Genomic DNA, 5,692 nt, shown 5'->3' with positions numbered 1-5,692 from the left:
GTCCTCCTCCTTTACCTGCAGTATCAGATGAACTGCTGTATTATGTACCTGTATATTCTGAGACACTGGTTCAGATCCACAGAAAACAGACATCAGTAATGCATGGAATGTTAGCAAAGTTTCTTTTTGGAAAGGTGTGTTTGGTCCCGCTGTGATTTGATCCTGTGACCTTGGAAACCAAAGTCCAAGGGCTTACCTGATGAGTTATTGTCTGGTTAATAGTGACATTACCTGCATCATTGATCAAACAGGGGTGTGCAGGTGCGTGGAGGGCGAAGCAGATGGCTCCGCCGCATACTTCACACCTAAGAGGGAATTCTTCGACTATCCCAGGAGAGACAAACGAAAGGAGAAAAGGTGGGTTAAATAAACAGAGCCCTACGTAAGGTGTGCACTATAATGTGTAGTGACCGATACGATTAAAATAAACTTTCTGGAGCAGCGGAGACCTGAACCAGCAACGCTGCGCTGTGGGACAGGAGTCTTAGCCCTAGGCTATAGGAGTTCTCCTTAAAGTTTTGTTTGGATTCAAACCCCTGTTCAGATACCCGCTACTAGCGTACTGAGCCGCAGCGCTATTTGTCTGATGCCTTACACGCATTCCACAATTACAAATAGCATTAGTAACTAGTGACAACAAGGAATAATAAAGGGAAGGCAACACCCCGCCCTGTATTTAGTGTACCGCTAATTAAGGTGCACCAGATGTTTCTCTGAGGTTCCGCTGGCTTTTCAAAATGGTGACCAGCCTGTGAGAAAGATGGGGGAAAATGTTATGTGCAAGATGTTGTTTTTAGAAAACATTGCGGAAGTAGCCTACAGCACCTGGTATTCCCAGGCGGTCTCCCATCCAAGTACTAACCGGGCCTGACCCTGCTTAGTTTCCGAGATCAGACGAGATCGGGCGTGTTCAGGGTGGTGTGGCCGTAGGCTTTTATCCCCTATATCTGGTATTTTATGGATTTATCTATATACATACCTACACGCACTTAAATATATATATCTATATATATACATGCACAAACATAACTATATATGTATATATACACACACACCGTAGGTAAATAAATACTGCACAGTAGATCCTTTTAATTATTATTGAGCTGAGTCCCAGCTACTGTAATAGAGCAGGTTCCCTGATTTGCAAGTAGGAAAATGCTGGGTAGAGGACTCTACTGCAGGAGGAATGTATCTATATTTCAGCAGCCTGAAGTATCGAAAAGTTACAAATCCCAGAGCTGTTGCCTAGCGACGGGGAGACCTGGGAGCCCGCTGAGTAAAGCAGGTTAACTGTTAATATACCTGGGACTTTATTTGTATTTGTCTCTGAGTATGCAAGATTAGCCCACTGGGCTATAGGAGACACTGCAAATATGAAGCCAGGTCTGTGCAGGGAGGAAATGGCCGCCAGAGTGAAACTCCTCTGGGCTATGCGATAAAATCTATATAGTGGATAACTGGATTAGTGCTGAGCCACTCTGACTATATCACATTCTCCTCAGCACCATGTGCATTAAACTCACATAAATGCCTATTACACTATAACAGTGGCCGGGGAGCGGAGAATGCTGAGCCCGCTGTACAGAGCAGGAGTTAGCTCCGCCCCCCGGCTATGGCGCCTTATTGCAAAACTAAGCGGGAAGCGAGCTGTACCCTCCGCTGGGCCTGCGAGTCACCGCCGGGGAGCGCTGAGCCCGCTATACAGCGCTAGTAGAGCCCTGTATCTGCTAGCCGCCGCCGGGGAGTGTTGCGCTGAACAGAGCGCGAGTCGCCGCCTGGGAGCAGGGAGCGCTGAGCTCGCTCTACAGAGCGGGACTTAGCTCCGCCCCCTCCGTACAAGGCGCCAAATTTAAACATTGCTTTGCGCTCGAGCGGGATCCCTGTGCCGGCTCTGTGAGTCGCGCTGAGTGGGGATCTGTGCGGGGGGTGCGGGGAGCTGGGGGAGCAGAGGGTTATCAGAATGACACACACCCGTTTTTCAGTCAGGGTTGTATAAACACATACTCAGCCTCCCCCAATCATCCTGTCTGTTTCTCCATGAGGAGGACAGGTAAGGATACAATAAAGTACATTACAGCCCCAGAGAGCCCTTCTGGAGTGGGTTGTACAACAATAAACAGTGCATTGCTCTAAAAACATACATAGCCACCACAAATAAAGTATACTTCACTCACCACTGTGTTCTTGGTGGATCGGCCCCGACACACGCCGCACGCAGCGGCGTCCAGCCGGAATCTTCTGTGGTGGGGTGGTCCCGACACAAGCCGCACGCAGCGGTGTCCGACCATTTTTTGATACTCACCGCTGCCATGCTGCCGGAATCTTCTGCTGGATGGAGTGGCCGCGACACGCGCCGCACGCAGCGGTGTCCGCCAACTCAGGAGAGCTCAGTGTCTCCCTCAGCCGGGGCCCATCCCTAGCCGCACGCAGCTGCGATGGGACCCCGCCGGCAGCTCCCACGGTGCAGACTGGCAGTGGCAGAGCTGCCAGTCTGTGAGTGTGTGTAAGAAAAATAAAATAATAAAGAAAAAAGAAGAAAATTCTTCAGCTAAACCCAAGTGAACCAGCTACCTCGGGCACTTAACTAAGACTGGCTTGGAGGGGAGATAGTAGGGGAGGAGCTAGCCACAGTGTGAGAATTTTTAAAGTGCCAGCTACCAATACCACCTACTATCTCCCCATTGTAACTACACTCCAGTGGCCCCTAGTGGATGAAGGAGAAATCTGGTTATTTCTCCAGATCTGCACATAGTCACTGCCTTATCTAGTGTTAGGTCTTGCTCTCTCACCAAACTAAATCACCAAACTCACAGGTTTTACTGAGTGATTGCAGCTCTGTAACATACTGATTAAATCCATCTCCAGACTTCTGATCACATGTGAAAAACATATCTTTCATATGTCACATTTTTGCTTGGCACAAAGTAATCTTCAAACTTTTGCATTATAGAAGATAGCACCATATTCTGCCCCTCATCAAACTGAAAACTATTATAAATGTCCAGCACATCCTCTCCTATCACATTTAGGAAAATGGGTGCCTTAGTATTGTCAGCCTCTGTATCAGCTCCACATGCAGCAAGATATATATTAATCCTTTGCTTAAATCTTTTCCAGTTTTCAGACAAGTTACCAGACATCAGCATGCCGGTTGGAGGAGCTAGTTTATCCATGGTTACTCACTGTTTGAAGATAGGAGCACACGGCAGGCTTTGCAGACACTAAGTATCACAGCCTTACAGACTGCTGCAGGATTCTTTCACACTCTGAGAGCACTAGCAGTCCAAGTTAAACTTCTTCTGACACCATGTTTTGTTCATATGTTTGGAAATCCAGTCATAAGGACACAGAGACATGTGAGTTCACTGATGTGCTGTTTTATTCCATCACCAACTCCAGACACACTGCACACTGGACCACCCACTTCCCAGCATCCCCCTGGTCCTAGGGACCATCACTGAAGATTCAGGCTTACACATATTAGTAAGGGAGTGTCTACAAATATTAAGCATTCTAATACAGTAACATCACACTGTGGATAGGCCAAAGGGTAAGGTCTGAAACTGGAAATGGTCATCCAATATAGCGAACCTGAGGTAAGCCTGATGAGGTGGCCACATGGGAATGTGTAGGTAAGCATCCTTGACATCTAGAGATACCAGGAATTCCCCCTCCTCCAGACCAGACACCACTGCCCGCAGGGATTCCATCTTGAATTTGAACACCCGCAGATATGGGTCTAGAGACTTCAGGTTCAAGATGGGTCGCACCGAACCATCTGGTTTTGGAACAACAAAAATACTGGAGTAAAAACCCCTCTGTAACGTAGGAGGTACTGGAACCACCACCCCTGTCCGCAAAAGCTTTGGAATAGCCTCTTGCAAGGTAACTTTTGCTGCAGTGAACCTGATAAACTTGATTTGAAAAATCTGTGAGCAGGAAGTGCTTGAAATTACAGCCGATATCCCTGGGAAATGAGGTCCCTCACCCAAAGGTCCCGGCAGTGTTGAAGGCGAGCACCTACCTGACAGTCGCCTTGCTGCTGGGGCCAACCGTCACGTGGAAGGCTTAGTGGCAGGGGATCCGGTGGTCTGGTCTAGGGATGCAGCAGTTGCAGGTTTACGGGACTTACCATGAGATCCTCTCAGCATGGTGGAGAGCCCTCGGTCCCTGCTTCTGATCCTTGCCACATGAAAGGACTGCAAGGAGGGTCCTGTGTAAGAATGTCTAGCAGGTGGCACAGCCGACGGGAGATCCATTTAACTCGTCCCCAAACAAGGCATCACCTGTAAATGGAAGATTTTCTACACCCTTTTTGGAATCAGCGTCCACTGACCATTGACGTAACCACAGAGCTCTGTGTCCCGAAACTGCCATAGCAGTAGCGCAGCCATTTATCTTACACAATTCCTTTATAGCTTCGCTCATAAAATTCACAGCATCCTGTATGTGTTGCAGCAGAGTAATGATCTCATCCTGGGCAGAGTGTCTAATCCATTAATATTATCAGACCACTTGAGTACTGCCCTAGAAATCCAACCACAAACTATCGTGGGGCACTGTGCTATGCCCGCTGCTGTATATATTGACTTGAGAGTGGTCTCAATTTTATGGTCAGCAGGGTCTTTAAGGTATATAGCGCCTGGCACAGGCAGTACCAATATCTTAGACATTCTGGACACAGACATATCGACAGATGGGGGATTTCCCCATACCTTCCTGTCCTTAGGTGGGAGGGGAAAAGTAGATAAAAACCTCTGAGGATTTTTACATTTCTTGTCAGGGTTTACCCATGCCTCCCTGGCCAGGGAGTTTCATTCCTTAGACACAGGAAAAGTGGCTGAGGTCTTGGGTCTAACATTATAATACAACTCCTCATCTGGTTCTGCTTCCTGATCTGGTATGTGAAGAACCTCTCTTACAGCATAAATGAGGGCCTCCACCCCGGGAGACAGAGAGCTGTCCTCTTCCATATCATCATCATCCACATCAGGCTGATCAGAATCAGACTGGAACACCTGTGGCAATGAGCGTTTATGTGAAACCAACAGAGGGGGCTGAGAAGCCTTTCTGATATCTGCAGCTTTGGCCATACAATCAATAGACTGTTTTAACACCTGTCTCTCCTTCTTAGCTGCAGCTAATTCTAAATTCACATTATGAATCATGCTTTTAAAAGTATCTAGCCAGTCAGGTGCCTGTGAACTGTGTCCCTGTGGAGATAAGGAGCACTTTTCACACATGAAAAAAGAAGAAAGGGTAGAGTTACAAGCAGCACATCTAACAGTAGCGTCTCATGCCACGGGAAAGCAGGCTTTTTGCCCGGGGCACTGCTGTTCTGAGGACAGCACCTGACGTCATTGCGCACTGCACGGCATTGTGGGAGCAGCTGCACGGTATTGTTGGTGCGGTGCTATGGAAGAGAGGTCATGACGTCTCTCCCATAGATCCGAGGAGCGGCGCCGGCAGCTGGAGACGGAGGACAGCAGCGATCGGGAAGCAGGAGCGGGGCTGATATTTATTTATTGTCAAGCGGCGCTACTAGGGGCACAATTCTACAGGGGGCACAGTACTGGGGGCAATACTACTGGGGGCACAACTCTACAGGGGGAACAGCTTCAGGGGGCACAGCTACAGGGGGCACAATTACTGAGGGCACATTACTGGGGGCACAGCTACAGGGTGCACAATT

The 5,692-nt window shown here is 48.4% G+C and overlaps 1 non-coding gene across 1 annotated transcript; it reads right to left on the bottom strand.

Moving 5' to 3' along the window:
* Positions 1-813: 813 nt before the first annotated feature.
* On the bottom strand, positions 814-932 carry LOC134929796 (5S ribosomal RNA). Its single transcript, XR_010178637.1, has one exon. It is a non-coding gene; the product is annotated as a 5S ribosomal RNA (ribosomal RNA).
* Between the last annotated feature and the right edge of the window lie 4,760 nt (positions 933-5,692).

Source organism: Pseudophryne corroboree, chromosome 5, assembly GCF_028390025.1.
Source record: "Pseudophryne corroboree isolate aPseCor3 chromosome 5, aPseCor3.hap2, whole genome shotgun sequence".
Lineage (NCBI taxonomy): Eukaryota > Metazoa > Chordata > Amphibia > Anura > Myobatrachidae > Pseudophryne > Pseudophryne corroboree.
The sequence above is the reverse complement of the archived record's forward strand: the minus strand, read 5'-3'. Positions and strand labels throughout refer to the sequence as shown.